At 42.0% G+C, this 19552-nt stretch overlaps 1 protein-coding gene across 4 annotated transcripts in view; it reads right to left on the reverse strand.

The window, feature by feature from the left end:
* SHROOM1 (shroom family member 1) overlaps positions 1–19212 on the reverse strand; it is a 39866-nt gene extending 20654 nt beyond the window's left edge. For 2 of the 4 annotated variants that reach the window (XM_069772825.1, XM_069772824.1), the window contains exon 1: positions 3697–3935. The gene's annotated coding sequence lies outside the window, so the exon portion shown is untranslated. Of the gene's footprint in view, positions 1–3696; positions 3936–19077 lie in introns of those variants that run through there. The other 2 variants (XM_069772826.1, XM_069772823.1) reach the window with 2 other exon arrangements.
* Between the last annotated feature and the right edge of the window lie 340 nt (positions 19213–19552).

Consider the following 19552-nt stretch of genomic DNA (forward strand, 5'->3'; position numbering starts at 1 on the left):
ATCTCCTTTCATGGACATGTGGTTTGACTCCAGTATAACTAACAGTAAAAGTTGGTTAGCACTCTGTGCAAGACAGTTTTAAAAACATGTCCCTTATTAACGGACTGTAATTAGAAAAAGCCAAGTGCTTATAACAGGCAGCTCCAGCAACTGCCACACATCCCAAACCAAATTCACAGTGTCGTATGGATCAGAATTTGCCTTTCCTGGACTTTTATTATTGCTCTGGGAGAGCTAACTCTCACTCAAACTTATGAGTGAGAGTTGGCTGGCTAGGAAATGCCATCAAGTCATTTTATCTTTTGAAGAATAGTGGTTTTCTGGCAGTTATATATGCTTTCTTCTGTTATAACATAAAACTATTTTCAGAAGCTTAATGGATAGCTCTGTCACTACAGTCCAAGAAGCCCAGACAGAAAGAGACTGTAGACTCCAACTTATCCGTGCTGTTAATTATGTTTTCCACAGAAAAAACTGCCATGAGAACAAACATTGCTGCTGCGGCTCCAGCTTTAGACCAGGTTGATCCGAGCCACTGGGCTGGGTAAAGGGCAGTGTCCAGTTCCCACCTAATCAAGTGGGATTATATATATTATTTATGTATAAAAATATCCATATATGTATGTGTGTGTATATTTAGATTATGGCCTTTAGATGTAATAAAAATGGACTAAACAATTTATTCTCTGCTCCTTAAATTTAATGAGAAGCTTTCTGCTGAACTTGGCGAGCTTTAGACTGTGTGCTATGAACTTCATGAATGATACAGAAACACTCGCTCCCTTCACTGTATTCCCAAAGTCATTCCCATCTAGTGATTACCTACATGTAAAACCTTGGACAGAGAATCCTACCAGATTTTCCCAGAACGGAGGAGTGGCACAGCCAACTGGCTCACCCAGATTCTCCCAGACAACAGGAGAGCACAGTAATCAGCTTGTGTTAATTGGAAAACTCCATAACCACTGAACACAGGTGGTTCAGTGGAGACTTCAGTGGAGGAGGAGACTGAGCATGTGAGAAAAATAGAGAAAGAAAGCAGAGATGTGGCAATGGAGCTTTACCTAACAAAACAATCTCCTTGTACCTCAGAGTTTATCTTACAAACTTTAATCACATACTGTCACTACCAGTAGGACTATTTGCCTTACCATAAAATTGTTTGAGAGTCCTAAAATGGGAACAGAATCCAGCACTCTTGCCTCCTAAGCACTTCTCCTAAATACAAATTATTTTTTAAAATAACTTACTACACTCAATAAAGCTTATAACATTTCCATTCTTTCATAGCGCATTGCCAGTCTAAAATGTAATTAGCAAACGATATTAGCACTTCCATTTTCCTACATACAACTTAAGGATTATGAATTAATATTGATTAATTTGGTATTAAAAAAGCTATTAGCTCTTTAGCTTTCTTATTTTGACATAAGAAACAGAAACTATTCCTTTCCAGAGGATGTCTGTTTTCAGTCTAATTCATCCAGATGTTAAACATAATTGTGCCTGCCTTTGGGCTGAAGGAGACAGTAATGTAATATCCAGTTACTACAGAACAATCCACTGGAATAAGAGAAAAAACATCAAATATATACAAGACATAATATGTTAGACTGGCCCATTCCTTTGGCAAGTATTGCATTCGAGTATTTTCCCATATCTTTCATTTGGGCAGAATTCATAAGCATTTATTCTTAATCTCACTAAACATTATTATCACTGGTTCCCATAATAAACAATGAGAAACTGTATTAGCAGCTAAAACTCAGCTGGAAATATCTATTAGTTATATTAGTACAGGTTTAATGATGGGGTGCAAGTTGCTCAGAATCACCAGCAGAAATTAAACCCCTGGTCTGCAAACAGTATTCAGATGTGCTGCAAAATTCACAGGAGATGTCAGGGGAAAATGACTGGGGAAAGCATAAATTTAGAGAGCAATAACGAGAGAGACTTCAACAAACCAGCCAAGGCCAGGGCAGTCACTCAACCTCTGACAATACGCGAGTAATTCAACAGAGAGAAGTGGAAGTGTCATTTTGAGGATCACATGGTTAGCATATAAACGAGAGACCAAGCAATTTCCTGTCCGTAACACTTCACGCCAATTAGTCCCTATCCAAATAGAAAGGTGTGGGTTTTTTCGGATATGGCTTTCTACATTCAAGCTGTCTATGGAAACTTTACCTTCAAGTTCCCAAATTGGTCATCCATACCCTGCATTTCATCATCAGCCTCGCCACTTAAACACTGCCTATGCTGGAGGATCATTACATGCATTCGTACCAAGGTAACTATTTTCTCTGTAAAAAACGTCTAAGTGCCAGACCTCTTACCTTCTCTATTTAACACAGACCTAGATTTTCTTAATTCTGCAAACGAATGCCTAATCTGCACACCCAAGGATAGAGCAGAGCCCCTGTGTTTGCATTAGACTGGCCGTCATACCAGAGGTGACACACTAGACTGTTCATGTCCACCACAGATGTGAGATTGGTCCCTTACACACTAATAATTTTACCATTTTAATGATAAAATTTTCTGGTATGAATTCAGTTCTGCCCTTGTTCAATTATTTGGTTACATTCATGCATTTCCCTATGAAAAATGTCATCTTTCACACACAGAGATACAGAGGATAAGCCCTGAAATTCGGGCAGCCTTGTGTAATCACATGTGCTTAAGGCTGCTTGCAACCCTAGGTTAAACATTTCAAAATGTGGTTTTAATATTTTCCAAGATATATCCTGCTCCTTCACCTGTTTTCCTGCTGACTGTTACAGAAGGGTGCCTCTGGATGGGAGCAGATAGACTTTGGCAGCAGATGCTCTGGAAGAAACCCGAGAGCCAAGTTAGTCCTTGGTGGGGAGAAAGGATCAATGGAAAACACAACACTTCATTTTCCAATGTTACCCTTTCTTCTCCTGCCACCTCCACTGCCTGGGTCTGGATGTGCTCTTGCAAAATGTCTCTAATGATCATTCTCATGTGCGAGCAGCGGCTCTGCAGAGCTGGGCACTGAAGCACACACTCCGTGCCTCCTGTTTTGTGGCAACCTCACAAACTGCCTGTAAACTGCTGCCACGATGGCCCCAAGCACCCACTGGCATGGGCATGGCCAGGTGCACCTGGAAGCACTTAAACCACATAACATCATACAAACTCTGCATTAAACCCTGTGAGGTCCAAGGACCCTCAAAAAGGTCTGCTCTCAGGATTTTACTGAACCTTCCTCCCTCCCTCCCCAAAGACACGCATTTATCCGGACATTAAGGAGCAGTTACTTAGACCACGGAGCAGCAGAATCACCGTTCCTACCAGATTTAAAGCAAACAAGATAGGAGTAACACAGAGTGACCAGAATGTTATTTTCATTCTTTGCTCACATAAAGCAAATAACACAGATAGGCATCACAGCAACTGTTGAATTACAGAGAGACAATATATACCAGATACAGCCATCTGAAATACATGCACGCACACTGAAAAGATGTTTAGTTTCGTTACCTCTAAGATCTGAATACACTTTCACAGTAAGTATAGCTAGCTCAGTTTTTCTACCTCCAATTTTCTCTTTAGAAAACAAAAGCTAATGCTTTAGACCCACATTCCAGCTATGTCTGCAAAGGATCTGAAAGACAGTGGATAAGAAATTGTAATCATCAGAATCTGAAGTGTTTTCAATGCAACTCATACCATGTCAGAGGCGATTTCCCAATCTCTCACCCAGCCCGCCACACAACCGGGACATCTCAGAGGCAGCGGGCGGCTCCACGCACAGCACGGACATTGAAGATGCACAAGTAACTTTCATATCCAAACCCTTTGCCTCACTGGTGGAAATGGCACTTTGTTTTTTACATTCCACTGTGCAGAGCATTACGGTGGCAGTGGAAAAGGAAGAAAAGCAAACAGCGGGCTCGACTATTTCATTATCTCACCAGTCAATTATTAACGACAGTGCTTTTTCTGCCTGAGCTGTTGGGCAGTGGCCACGACTCCCGCGTGGGCACAACTGAAAAATTCCATGCCGATGCTGCCGAGGCCACAGCGCAGAGAGCAGGCGAGGCCCTCGCCCCCCAGGACCCAACGCACTTCCCTCCTGTGCATCCCACCAGGACGGCATCACCAGAGGAGCATCCTTCACTCCACCGCACCTTGTCCTTTGCTGTCCCCAGCCCAGGGTCGTAGTACATTGGCCAAGAGCCCTTGCTCTGGGGCAGCCGAGAAGCACTACTAGACAAAAGCTTATTAAATCAAACTGAAATTAGTTAGATTTAATGCAACAAAGTAGTTAATTTGATTTTCCTAAAAAACTATGTATGACTTTCAGAGGGGGAGAGAAAAAAGGTTGTACAGTAAAAGTTAATACAGTTCAAGGAAACACTGAAGCTATGTTTTATATGCTGCAGGTTTTTTGGCGGGGTTTGTTTTGTTTGTTTAAGTGTTTTGTTCATAAAACACCACAGAAGGCACACAGATTGAGGCTTTCATCTATTTTGTGTGACTCTGAATCAACTCAAGCCTCTGCGATAAATTCCTTCCTGCCTCCCAATATATGTGATGGAGCCTGATACTACATTTTATAACATCCTTATCTGGTGAGATGAATTCCCACTAGTTTTCAGCTGGGCTTAAAAAATAAGCCGATTTTATCCCACTATTTTTTTCCTCAAACTAAGCTGCCAACTGGATAATGCCATGCAGGCAACAGCTCTCCGATTTGTTCTTATGTATCATCTCTCAAGGGAGAGATGGGGATTCCTTCCACATTTCCTACACAAATAATTGCTCACTTGTGGCTACGTTCAATTTTTACATGGTAGCAAGGAGTAAACTATTCTCCAGTGGGACGCAGATTCAGCCTTTGGGTTTTGCCTGGCTTCACCGCTCTCTCCAGCCGGGCAGTGCCAAAGCCACCACAGAGAGTTCAGAATCCATCCCTGGTTTACTGAACAGCAGAAGCAGGAGAGGATGGGGATCATTTTGTTGGGAAAAATCTCAACTCCACATCTCCTGTGCATGAGGAGAACAGAGGAGCCTCTGGAATACAGCTCACTGAGGAGTCGTTTGAGGTTTTTCTGCAAGCAACCATCCAGGCTCCTCTTCAAAATCCTGTACACAAATAGGCCATCCCTAAGTCTAATTTTTTTTTTTTTCACCAGCACATAATGTGATAGAGAAGGGCTCCCAGGAAGTTACTCAGTAACTAACTCAGTGTTCAGTCATTACATTAAATACTGTTTTCACAAAGCAGTGCCTTGGTATCTGATCGAGTCAAGCATTCTGCAACAGGAGGCAACGGGACCGTTTCCAATGGTCCGAGAAGTGAGAAGAAAAAAAAATCTTGCACTGCGTGATGCCAGCTTGGAAGGAAAAAGACAAACCTAAGCAACTCCTCCTACCAGGTCACGAGCAAAGCTCTCATTTGGGGACAGAGCTGGCAACGCTGGTCATGCCTTCTCTGCGCAGGAGGTTTTGTGCATTTCTTTTGTAACAGTAAGTTTTGTGCAGGTATGTCGAGATGACTGATTTGTTAAAGTGCTGCAAACAAATCTGACCTTAGTCCTACATGAATAATAAAGGTTCAAACATACCACATGAGAAAATAAGTAAAGCCAAAGTCATCATCTTTCCACCCTACGCCTCAGCGGGTTAATGCACTAACTCCTGCCCCTCCCAGGCACAGCGGGGATAGCTGAATTCAGCAGCGAAGCTTTTAACTTTGGAGAGTTCAGTTTAGCTCTGGGATTTGCCACAGATCTTTGTAAGGTTTGGCCCTTATATTAGGATGAGATTTTTTTAAAGACATTTGAACATAATAAAATTAAGATAGTGTCCAGACGTTTCCAGACACAGCACAGTGCCCGGCTTCAGTCTCCTGACTGCTCCAGACAAGAACTGTACAGACATCCAAGTTCAAGGCCCCTTAAATGAAGTGTCTCTTGTATATATATTGGGGATAACAACACTATTCTTGCCACTCTTGTTGTTAGGATAAATCCATTAGAAACTGTGAGACTCTCAGAAACAAATGCAACTTCCCTCCTAACCTGAGGGTGCTGAAAGCTTCTGCAGTGTGGAGAGTGTCAGCAACAGCTTGGAGCAAATCACTTGAAACTTTGCAAACAGTGCAAAGCCTCAGGCAAATGGCCCTGTCGGCACAATATCGTGTAACCTGGAGCTCTAAACCAGCAGAAGTTTTACCAGTTACTTGCAATAATACACAGTACTATGCATACAATAATAGCATTCACCAATTATAAAATTATTTCGAAAGATAAATCACGTGCCTACAAATGCTCCTCCTAAATTATAAACCAGTTGACTTGTAAAGAAGTTGTTAAATATTATATATGGTCCACAGCTCTAATGATTTGTATCTCACAAAGGCAAATTGTTCCAAGGCTGGATTCAGCTGTGTTACAACTGGGGAGGACTGTGCAGCCACAAGCACATGAAATACTAGGCAGAGCTAACAGGGAGCAGGGCTAGAGCTCCTTTAGGGCCCCAACTGTCACAGTAAATCCATGTTTTACAAGTATTAACAATTAAACCTTCCCACTGCCTTTGCATGAAGTGCTGTAGATTTGGGCTGAATAATTGCCCTTTGCTCTAGCCTCAGATTCAATCACAGAACAGCCCAGCTGCTCAGGAGGGACAGCAAGAAGAATGCGCTCCTGAGAGATGGGGTTTAACCATAGCCCTGCCCCAACTTAAATGCGATAATATGTTTAATGACTAATAACGACTGAATGAGATGTGATGGAGAGAGCCCAAAAGAGAGAATTTACAGCTGCTTTTGGCAATTAAAACACTACAATACATTAGAATCAGAGAATATGATAGAACCAAGGCAGAAACATGACTGTCGTGTCAGACACAAGTACACCTGCCATTCATTCATCCGCAGTAGGAAGTAACTGAAGCATTTGCGGGAGATCTACAAGTCATGAAAAAGCATGCTTAGGTTTGTTATCTATAAACTTACATGGTAACAATAACAAACAGGGCCAAGAGTAAAAACAATCAAAGGATTTTGTAAAAACAACAGAGCTGAGCTTCATTTTATTTGTCCTTGGGTTCCTAAATGTTTAGAGTGCGTTTAAGTTATGTTTTCAAACTCTTCTTCACAACCAGAAATATTGATATACATAGTGGATTTCTTAATTGAGAGCTAAGACTTTCAAGGAGTCCTTGAATTTTTACAACTAATGCTTTCAGAGATGCATAAAATCTCATAATACTCAAGATAAAGATGTCAGTAGTTGCCATCAGTATGCCTTTCATTTCTGAACACTGCCACAGTCACTGCACAAAATTGCCTGGAAGTAGAAAAGCAATAATTAGGATTACAGGCCAAAACTTGCCTCTTAATGCTACTTTACAGATCTTCTGCTTAATCTGCGCATCGCTAGGATGTGTTCTGCACTTGTGGGCAGCTCCTGAAGGCAAGGACCTGTAACTCTGGATAAAACACAGAAAACATCAGTGATCAACAACAACCGAGGGAGATGTCTGCTCACCGTTCACCAGCATCTCGCATCCTGCTGCTGCCCTTTTACTACTAGCTATACAGTACCAACATCACAAAAACATTTACAGACTATAGGGGTATCAGATAAACATAACACTAAAATAATTTCTCATGGCTGTGTCAGCCTTCTTTCGCACAGCCCCAAATACACCAAATCAGTCACTGGTTACTAAGGTGAGACCCTCAAGGTAGCAGGATAAAGTAAAAACCAGAGGTACCTCGGTGCTTCCTTGGCCATCTCACATACAGGTAAAAAGCTCCAGGCAGGGCTAATCAGAGCCCCCTCCAGCCCCGCAGTGCTGCTCCCTGTGCATCTGCCTTCCCAGCCTTTTTTACTAGGTGTTGGAAAGAGAAATTCAAAAGGGGGAAGCAACACAAACAGCAAATGCTACCATAAAACCCCCCAATCACCCAGTGGGCTATTACCTTTCAGTGTTATTTTCATTACTTGGCATCAGCTGGGATACAGATGGCTGCTCAGAGTTACTGGCTTCAAAAACTAGGTCAATGGTGGCACAGATACAAACTAAAAATAAAAATCCTGGGTTTTACCCACCAAAACTATCCAAGTAACAGCAGCCTAATCAACAAAATAATATCCCTGAGAGATTTCATCAATCCCAGACTTCACAGATGTGGCTGCCCTACCTAGTACCCAAACCAGCCAGCAGGGCAGAGGACTCAGTATTATTATAGACACATATTGATTATTTTTTCACTAGAATCTAGTAATTCCTACAGGAGCAAATCTTTCTGCAAGACATTACAGCAAACGTAATATTTTTTTAGCATTTCCTCTTATTTAGTTAATTGTTTGGTAATAGTTTATAAAAGAAAGGTAACGCAAAGCCACTACTATTGTTCTAAGTCATACTGATGTACTGTGGATCAAAGACAGGTCCCCGTGTTCCTTCAGGCCCTGATTTGATACAAAATGTTCTGCAGCCAAAGCAACCTACAGAAGTTTCCTTTGCTCATGCTCATTTTAAGGCCAATTTCCCAACTCACAGCAATATCAGCAGTTGCAGTGAGTAGAGTTTTCTGCTGCAGTGTGGAGCAGAAGCAAGCAGCTGTACACTGGGGAAAGCACAGTTGCCAAAAATTACCTTAAATTGGTATTGCTGCCAAACAGCACAGCCATGCTTTTACTCACATAAATCTTCACTGGGGGTTTTGACTGAGGAAGGTTACAAGATTTGTCCCTGCTAAAATATGTAATGGTAGGTCTTTCGGTGAGAATAATCAAATTGTATTTGAAAGCCTCATTAGAAAAATAAAATAATATCTAGCTGAACAAGGTTCCCAACTGAAACTAGGTTGTCAGCATATTTAAATGGTGTACCACCAGTGCCTGAACTCTTTGAACTCATGGAAAAATCTTTAGAGAACACCGCATCACACAACGCTGGGACATTTTAGTGTCTGAATCAAGGGGCTGTACCAGCCTGGATAAGTAGTTTTAATTTTACTGTTTAATATTGTTTCTCAAACCAGCTGAACTTCATTTTGTATGGCTCATACAAAATCCCTGGGCCTCAGAGTGGAATCTGCTCAAACCATTTAAATGGAAATGCAGCTGAGTCAATGTTGCTGCTGAAAGGGGAGATTGCCTTCACCCCTTCTCTTCCCATTTCTTTCTTTCCTATCCCCAACACGGGCCTTGCTGCAGCTCTAGTACTCGCTGGACTCCGTGGAGTTCATTCAGTTTGCTAATTCTGTTTGCTAAGAAGCTGTTCAGGGTTTTTATTTAGTTTTCTGCTGGTTTACTGAGCTGAAAGAGTTCACAGGGGAATTGGGTGAAGGTCAAGTCAATGCCAGGGGAGAGGAGAGGAGCATGCTGCCGGACAGGACGGCTGCATTTCGGCAGCACTGAACCATCCCAGCAGCTCGTGCCATAACATGGAAATCCATCCCAAGTCACTTCGTGCCTACGGTGTTAGCGCTGTGCCGAGCTTCCCTCGATATAAAACAGAGTCTGGGTGCAAACCACAAAAATCATTAGGGCCTGTCCCTCCCATCTGCGATCACCCGAGCTAATGGCAGAGGGTGTGCCCGTGGTGGTGCGGTACCTGAGATACCAAGGTGTACCCAGCACTCGGAGCCTTCCAGAAATCCACTTCGAGTGTGATATTGATTCCACTCAAATCAATGACAAAACTCTTTCTTTATATTGCCTAAATGCAAGGGCATTCAAAAAAGAAACAGGGCGTTCTGTTTCAGGAATGTGTCACTCGTCAGAAGTTGTATGCTTTCTTTTTTCACAGATAACTGTAAAACTAGAATTTAAATGAGACTTGTCACTACATTTAAAAAATTTGTTCAGGAGTCACACTTGTATCTAAGTATTAAATAGTGCAGGGTGCTAATAAACAACTCCCAAGGGAATGATTATCTATTTGTTTATCTTTAAAGCATTGTAAAACGTGAGAGAAGTAAGGAGAGAGGGACTTTATGGTTCCCCTGGGACAAGGGACCGGCTGAAGAGCAGAAATGCCAGCTGCTGCCTTCTTTTGTCATCAGGTATGTGCTCCTCTCTTTCTGCACTTAGAAAAATAAATAAATAACAAGGGCTTCTGGTGGTATGTCGATAGAGTTACACGGCAAAGGCAGGGGCAGGCTCTCTGCTTTCTCTCACAACACTCGAGTACAATGGTGTCTTTGTTACAGGGAGGCTAAATAAATAATGTAGCCATTAGATGTCATACAGAAAAGGAGCATTACACGATTCAGTTCCAAATACAGAGCGAGGCAGCTCTGCCATGCTCCCAAATAAACCAACGTACAGCGAAGGAAGCGGCAGACTCTGCCAGCAGCTTGGTCCAGCAGCGTGTGGGGTTTTTTCAGGCGAAAATTACACAGGGTCAACAGAGATACAGAACATGAAGGTCTGGGCATTAAGTACAGTTCAGTTCAGAAATACCTGTTATCAGTCATTATTCTCTCTCATATGCTTTTGCTTCCTGTAGCAAAGCTTATAAATGCATAAAACCCGCAGGATCTGAACTAATGTCTCTTGAATATAGCTTTTGAAAAAAAATTGCAACACAACTTAAGCACACATATTTTCACAAGTAAAAGCAATATTATTCTAATAATCAAACACTAAAAAGAGTCTCGGAGGTCTCCAAGCAAAGCCGGCTCATTAATCACATAGCTTCACATTTGGTAAGCATTCATTTGGCCAGCAGTCTGGAAATGCCAGTTAATCATTTAAATTCTGGAGTCTCCCTGAACTTCAGAATGCATTGGGATGACAGAATAATATACAAAGCCATTTTACATTTAAGATTAATATTTCAGAGAGCATACATTTTCTTTCCTATGAGCCTTTTCTGCTAATAAGGACCTTATTCTGCAAGCTATGCACACTGGAAATTTCACAACAGCTTTTGTGAGAGTTTTCACTACAGAAAAAACTTAGAAACAAATTTCAAGATGTTTTAAATGTGGTAAAGTTGTAAGAAGTTATTAATAGAAAACAGCAATCACAGAAGTTGTCTGTTCTAGAAATTCCTAGAAGTGGATACATAAGATGCTACAACTGATCTCCACTTCTAAAATTTGATTTTATGTATTAAAAGAAGCAATTGTCCTAGATAGACAATGTGAAATTCTACTAGTCTCATCTAATGACTGACAATTTGCTAACAAACCCCACAAACCTGGAAAGGTTTACTTAATATGACCAAATCTTTCTTGTTTTACCAGTCTGTTTTATATAGATGTAGCCAAATTACTTGCAATATATATATATGAGTATATATAAAGGTCCTTTGAACTCAACACTTCTCAGACATAGAGCTAATGGAAGCTATTCAATGGACAGCAATTTAGCCACGTTCATGCAGTAAGTTAATGGCAAAAGTGGAAAGAGAATAAGTCGTCTATTTTGCAGTTCCCTACTCTATTGACTAGACCAGATTTCCTGTCTTCGATAATCACACAGCAGGCAAGCTTTGGGGGTGCCTTTTCACAGGTCAGTTCAGGTTATGGTCTCAGATCATTAAGCCCAAGAGACCTGAGAGTATGCTCATATTCCATTAGCATGCTAGAAGAGGTTCTACTGACCCTTCTGAAACACCACCCAAGACACCTTTGAAATATCACAGAAGCAACTCTTAGGAACCATGCCGCTTACCATGGGCCTTAATATGGATTTAGGCATCTTCTCTACATTAGTGCATGAGATCAGTCTGCCATAGGGAAAAGGAGAGCAGATGGTTCGAAAGGAAGGACAAGGAGGGACTGAAGCATCCCAGAATCGCTCTCACCCATGTAATTCTAAGCTTGATTATGGTTCTGCATCTGTCTGATACGTGGGGCTCCTCAGCCCTCACTGGAAAATGCCACATGGCAGAAACAGTAGCCGAGCTTCCCGAGGAACAGATGCTGCTTACTGAGAAAGTCATATTCTCCAGTTAAACAACTTATTTCAGTCAAGGATTTGCAGAGAAATCTCATGAGATTGGGACTGGAAACTCAAAACTTCACTTTGGTAGAAGCGTCAGAGACACAAACCTTGCCAGCCAAGATCTGCCAGGAACAACTTTCTGGCGCTGTCCCATCATAGATATTTTCAGTTTGACAACTGAATTGGTTAAGTAAGAATTGATTCAGTTCATATCAAAATCACTTTTTCAGCTTGTCTACCAAAACCTTAAAAGTATGAGCTTTTGTTTTGTGCCAAATAAAATGTTACAATTCCACCCAAAATTAAACATTTTATTTCAAGGTATTCAGGACATGCAAAACCATCAAAGAACCACCAAACTGTGGACATAGTCAGCAATGTAACTGAACAGCATGTAACCTGGCAAGGGCTGCAATGTGCACCTGAAAGCAGGACACTTCCTTGGGTGGTTAACTCCTACTGAGGTCTCCTAGCAGCACTGGAAGTAGCTAAAGCAGCAGACACTGTGAGGACAGCACTCTTACCCCTACAATCTTACAATTAAATTGTCTTAGAGCTTCCTCTACAAATGGTCTTCAGCAGCAGGGACAGGTGAAGGAATAAGAGGAGGGAGGCAGGGACAGGTGCAAACCGCACACTTGCCATACGCAGAAAGACCACGCTATGCCTGGATTAGACAAAAATACAAATCATACAAGCTCATCTGATCTTAAGCTGGATGGACCCTTGAATGCATAAATCCCTCAGCAATGCGGAATATGTGCGTACGGCCATGGTGGGGAATCGGCACAGATGACCTCCTTTCAGCCTCGATGAAACAAACATTCCTGACACAAGCCAAGCTGTTCCCGCTCGAGATTCAGAGTCAGCATTTGAGGGAGCAGAGAATTCCAGCTCTTTGAGATCCTGGGGCATCACATCGCTGCTGTTTTGAGCATGCCGAAGTGGGGTGGGCACCACATTCTAGGACTTGTATAAATCTCCTAAATCAGACCTTGTGGTACCGGGAATATTGTTCCCTTAAAAGGTTTGATTGGGTGAAGAGCTGAATGGGGCAGTTTGGAAAACAGACACCGGTCACTTCTCAGGACAATTTTGATAGTGTCAGTAGCATACAAGCAGCATTACATTGTTAATGCTTGGATTTCTGCAATATATATGATATGAAGTCAAGTCATTCTTGAGTCTTCTACAAATGGTCCTGTAAAAACAGCTTGTGGTATTTTTGATACCAGAAAATTCAACTTCATCAATAAATATGCAACATGATGTGACCATTTCAAAGACAGAACAGTAAAAACTCAGAGATTAGCTTTACGGTAATTAGTCATATAAGTACGACAAACCCTTGGGTCAAACCTCTACATTTTACAGGCTCTAAGATTATCACAAAACTCAGCTCAAAGACTATGTTGACTATCTAAACCATTTGTTTTACAACTCATGGAAAGTTTTTTGACAATTTTAAAATAAATACTTATTTGTAATTTTATATTAGTAACTTTTTTCAGAAAAACCAAAAAAACCTTTTGCTGATTTATCTTTGTTATCATAAAAAATAATTAACAAGAAACATTTGCTTCAAACCAGGATCGAAATGTTATTAGATACAGGCTCAGTGGACAGCCCAATGCATAATTACTCCTGGACAGATTAATAGCAAAAAGATATTATTTTCAAATTCTGATCATACTCCTTCTCTGTTCTTGAAGCTAGAAGCCTATATAGTAACAGGGACAGGTGCAGAAAAGTCCATGATCCAAGAAATAATCTTATAGAGCTCCATGCATGGAATGCTGCATCAAGAATAAACTCCCAAAGAGGAAAGATGTAATTTCATATTCAGGATGAAAAACAGGCAGGTTTGTGTATTCTAGAAAGGTCCTGTGCATATCAGCATTGTTTCACATGTCCTGCTATAGGTACTTATTCTGACAAATGTTTATCCATTTGACTAGAATATTCCAGCTGGAGATATGTCCATGGGGTTTGGGTGTTCTTTTTTTAAATTGTCAGATGAAGTGTTCCAGCTGTTTAAGAACAAGTCTCAGGATAATACATTGTCTTCTCAAGGTTAAAAGCAAATTCTGACAATCCTTTATGAAACAGTAGCTCTTGTCCTTCAGAGCTCATACTAAAATGTGGCAAGGAATAGCTACTGCACCAAGTACTTGGTTTTGATTTATCTGTGAAATCTAAGTAATCTAAATTTGGGGCTGAATTTAAATACCTGAACAATCACTTTGCATAAATTCATGTATTAAAGTTTCCATGCAGTCAATACACAGCTTACAAGGCTATTGTTGGAATTTCTTTTGGAAGCCCAGCATCATCCATGACTAGTGAAACCAGAGCACCTCTCAGCTGTGCTCTCATTTCTGTCCTGCTTGGATCACAGTCAGGCGGACCAAAGGAATCACCAAATTCAGAGAAGAGCTAGAATCAGGTGGAATATAGTAGAGTAAAAGTGTATTGAGGCTGGACTGGTAGACCAGAGGGAAAATGATGGTAAGGTTGTCCTAGCAAGGAGGCTTGAAATAGGACCCAGTAAAGTAAATTAACTGGGAGGCACCAAAAACCCAGAAATGCCAATTTGGAGAAGGATGAAGATGACAACAAAGATCAGATGGGAAACTAGGGGAGTCAGGGCCTGTTTTGACAAAAAGATTGGGGCTTGGAATTAAGAGAGTGACAAGGTAGAGTTGCAGCCCAGGCAGGCAGACACAGTAAAAGCCAGCAGGAGAACAGGGGCTGTTAAGGCAAAAAGAGAAATGGACAAAATCTCAAAGCCCAAGATACAAAATAATATTCCCTTGTTTTTATTAGTTTAATTTTATGTATTCTTGACTCAGTGAGAAGGAAGAGCATTCTTGCTAAGTAGGCTACAGTCTTTGTTCAAAAAGCCAAAAATGAGCTGGTCATTCTGGTCATTAATGAAAACTACCAGCACAGTGTAAGAACTCATCCTGGAACAGGGAAAGTACAGCTTAGAAAGCTGAATAAATTACAGGTCCTCAGATTGTCCCAGTCCGATCGACTTCACTCCAGGATACTTAAAGGGCTGGTTAAAGCAGCCTCAGGACTGTTACTGTTTATCTCTGAGGGCTGATGGAAGCTGGTCACATCACAGAAGACAGGAAAAAAGACAAATAAAATGCCTGTCAAAAGATGGTGAGCTGGAAAGAATAGAGAGGAAGGAGAGAGAAAGCATCTGGTTGGCTTAACTTTGATTTGACCTTGTCTATTGTTGACAAGTCCATGTTTTTAAATAGTCCATTAACTTACGGTTGCTTATGATTAGTTCATTTGATTATTTACATTCATTCACTTTGCACATTTTTCTGCACTTCATTCATTGTATGAAGATTTTCCAAGCTCAAACACTTTACACACTCCTATGCAGTAGTCTGAAAGTATTCATTCTTGGACCACCTTCTGTCATTCCTCATTATTCTGTGAGTGCTTCCAGTGTCAGATGTGAGGAGTCTTTGGGGATAGCAAAAGGCTCACGGCAGATCCCCAAGCTAATTCAGCCAGCGTGTATGTCATTTAGACAGACACGAGGCACAAGAAACACGTGTTCTATCCTGTACCCAATACCTCCCTGAACTAACCGCTGTTCTGACTGGAAGGCAGGCCATGCTTGTATTTATAGAATGATGCATCTCTATGAGAGCAAGTATAGGCACTCTGTTAATTTGCATAAGAAAAAATTATAAATCTCATTCCAAGACAGATAGTCTACTCCCATGCATGCAGACAGAGCAAAAAAATGTAAATCTATTATCACTTGTGAGGATGTACAAGACTGTATTTAGGCATAATTTTCTAAACGTCTGGTTCCCATTCTGGCTTCATATGCACTGTATAACCATAGGAACAGGAAACCCACTGAATCAGCAGGAGCATCATCCTCAGTATTGGTGTAACTGATTTTACTTCCAAGTCAGACTGTCAGATGCTCATTCTCACACCTTGGCACCCAGCATTATTCAATGCCAAAAAATAAAACCACTTGGAGTCATAAAATCATCACCCTCCTGATAGTGAAGGATCTTCTAGGTCACCAGAAAATGCACTTGTCAGATTAGTTATGGAATACTTAAGTACACTTATTCACTCTTAAAGATGTACATAACTTGACATAATGTTAAGTTCTGTTGCTATTCTTTAAAAAGTTTTTTCAAGGCCCACTGAAGTAAATGGCATCTTTACCTTGATTTTACCATTTGGAATCAGACCTAAATCAGACTCAAACAAACAGGCAGGAAATATCCAAAGCAATTAATCTTTTGCACACCCTTGAGATAAATACATCCCCTGTTTAAAGAAAGTTTACATTTACTCTCTCTTGTTTGAGTGTGCAAATGGTACACTGAAAAAAAGAGCAAAAAGCTCTGCTGAAACACAGCAGGGTGGTAGCCAGGGAATGCAGAGCGCCTTAGGTGGGGAGTGCACAGCTACTGGCATCAGCTCAAGGCACTGAAATGAGTAGTGCCTTGCACTTGGCCAACACTTCCAGCACAAGCAGTGGAAATCTGGATCTCCAGAATATTCTGCACGATACCTGCAGAAACAGTGAGCTGCTGTCACAATACCAAAAAGATGAAATCCCAGGTAACAGAAATTAGAGGGAATTTTTCAAAGAATAAAGTTTATGAGATACATTCAAATTTTACATCAATGATATTTCTAACACAGTTTTTCCTTTGCAAATAACTTTTGAAATTAAAACATCGTTTTAATAACTAAGATTAGGAAAACATTATAAATAAAGAGGACCTAACAATGACTAGTACTTTTTCCCCTCTCCCCTTTGCTTTTTGTTCACTCTGCATTAAAATTCTATACATATGAAATTATGTTAAAAGAACACTCACAGAATTCCTATTCCACTTCTGGGTCAGCCCCACCCTTCAATTACTTTACAAATCCATCTTCACTGTCTTATGCTAGCAACTATCCCATCAAGTCACCACAGCAGGCTCAGCCAGTGCCAGCTCTTAGCTCCAAACTGGCTGAGGCCAACTGGAACCAGCCACGATGGTGACAATCTGGTTTATCATCTGAAGCCACGGGTCAAAGGCAGCATCTTCATTTATGTTTTGGGACTGGCACAGAGTCAGCCCAGCCATGACTGGAAGCTCTTGGAGATTCCAGTACGTTGAGGACAGAATCTTCAGACATTTAAGTGACTAAAAAAAAAATTAAAAAAAAAAAAAAAAAAAAAAAAAATCAAAGCATGTGCATATTTCAGAGACTTATTAATTGGCCAGACTTGGGAAGATTTTCAGAGAGAACAACAAAAAGCACACCCCTGATGCAAACTCATGCAAAACAGAATTTAGTTTGCTTCTCCAAAGCGTGGGAAACAAAGCTGTTCAGTGGCAGGTCAGGAGTATTGAAAAAAGGCAAGACATAATTTTTTCCCTAAGCTGCTTCTTAGAAATATAGGATTCATTTTGTCCTCATTTCCCCAAAATCCTGGGCAGAGCAAACAACCAGAATGCAAATTCTCAGATGAAAAACTCTGGCCAAGTCAGAATGAGGAACTGAAAGTACCAAACAGCTGGTAGCATGTACAGCTATAGTCGTTCATCCTTCAACTTTGAGCCAGAACTAAGATGGAGAGGCTGTGGCTGGTCGGAGGGCAGGTACACCTCCGGGGCACAGGGGAGCTCAGCGGCCCACGCTCCAGGCCCTCTCCAGTCATGTCCTGAAGTTCCTTTCACTGGATGCTTGGATGTGGTTTCCAGTTTCCACAGTTTGCCCTGCACTGCATATGCAGGCAACGGGACCCTGGCAGGCCTGAATAGCCCTGTTAGGATGAATCCGACCCTTTGCATGTTTGGACTTGCACCTTAGCACTAAATAAGGCCAAACAAGAAACAGTATCAGAGCATACAAAAAGCCTCTCAGGCAAATTCATGAATAAATACATTTGTATATTCTCTCACCTTTTGTAAATGGCTGGAAAGTCTTCTGTGATTCCCTCCCACACACACTTGAAGATACTTTTCTTTCTGTCACCTCCCCTATTTATTCAACCTGGATTTCTGTCTTCTAAATGCACACTTATATTGTTTTTCAAGTTTTAACTTTGATATTTTCTCATTAATTTTCACACTTAAGTGTATACCATTTGTAGGTGTCTCTACTTTTTAAATACATCACTTTACAAATATTTTGCAAAACACCGAACACTCTAGAATTAAGTTTGGAATTCTTCAGAATACACTTCTTCTTTGAAATACATCCAGTTTCTACCTGACACTGCTTTATTCTTGACATTAAATGCTGCTAAGGAGACCTTTCTTTCTGAGAGAAGAATCCTATTAACAGGTCTCTGCACAACAGGAACAGAAGGGTCCAGGCAATTACTGCCCCTCTGATTTTTGCAGGAAATGATTATGTAGCTCAGGTCTTTAAATTAACAGAAAGATTAAAACCCCTCCTGCTGAAGACAGCATAAATAAACCACATTGTTACACATCCAAACTGTTTTAGTACTGTAATTCCACATACTCTAAACTATGGAAGAATGCTTTTTACCACTGAAATAACATCAGGTTAGATAAAACCATTGTTAAAAACTCTTCTGCTCTCAGCAGACAACAGCACCTTATCTGCCAGTGTGCCTTTAACACCATACACAGGATTAGAAGCAACATGCCAAAGAAACACAACCCACACCACCTCCTCTCCCACCCGAGACTGTGTAGAAGACAGACGGGGCTGCACTGCACCAGCGGCACGACTTTCTGGGAATTCGGAGAGAAGGCCGCTCGGTAAAGCTTTCCGAACACCTCGAGGGCTCGCTGAACTTTAAATGGCTTTTTTTTTGCTGCTGCTGCAGCTCTCGCTCCCCTCCTCCCCCTCCAGCATTCCTAAAGCCACCCACCTCCGCCAGCCCCCATTCACCTTCTCCGAAGCGAAGCATTTCCAGACGGCTGCGCGCGGTTACAGTCATTAGAACCAATCAGTGTAATTTACAGAACGGGGATCAATCACCGCGAACGCTCGTTCCCCTCGGGCTGCACTTTCCTCTGCCGGGGCTGCAGGGACAAAGCCACCCCCCTGAGCATCCACTCCCCACGACCACCCCCCATAAACCCCGGCACAGGCTTACCTGGACCCCCCGCCCCGCTCCCCCGGCAGGCAGGACGCTTCTCCCGAGCTCGGACACGGAGAAAAGCCCGTCCCGCTCCTGCGGTGCCGGAGGTACTTGTAGGCTGCGAAGGTAGCGGGCAGGGAGAGCCCTGCCCAGGGGCAGGCACGGAGGTGGGGTCAGGGTAAGGACCCCGGCGGCAGGGGAGAAGCGTTTCTCGGAGCCCCCCCTCTCCTCCTGGGAAGGCAGGACCCACACCCCCCCGCAAACGCTGGGCAGAAGGGGGTACGAACCCCCCCCCCCCAAACCGCAGGGACCACCAGCCGGGGTCCCCAGGGCACGGGAACGGCTCGCAGGATCATCAGATCACTCCGGTTGGAAAAGATCCCGAAGATCTTCGAGTCGGACCGTAAACCTAACGCACAGCCGCTTACCAGGAGCATATCCACGTGTGAGAACCGAGAGACTGCACAAGAATGTAATTCTGCAGTTTATT

Source organism: Haliaeetus albicilla, chromosome 27 (assembly GCF_947461875.1).
Source record: "Haliaeetus albicilla chromosome 27, bHalAlb1.1, whole genome shotgun sequence".
Classification (NCBI taxonomy): domain Eukaryota; kingdom Metazoa; phylum Chordata; class Aves; order Accipitriformes; family Accipitridae; genus Haliaeetus; species Haliaeetus albicilla.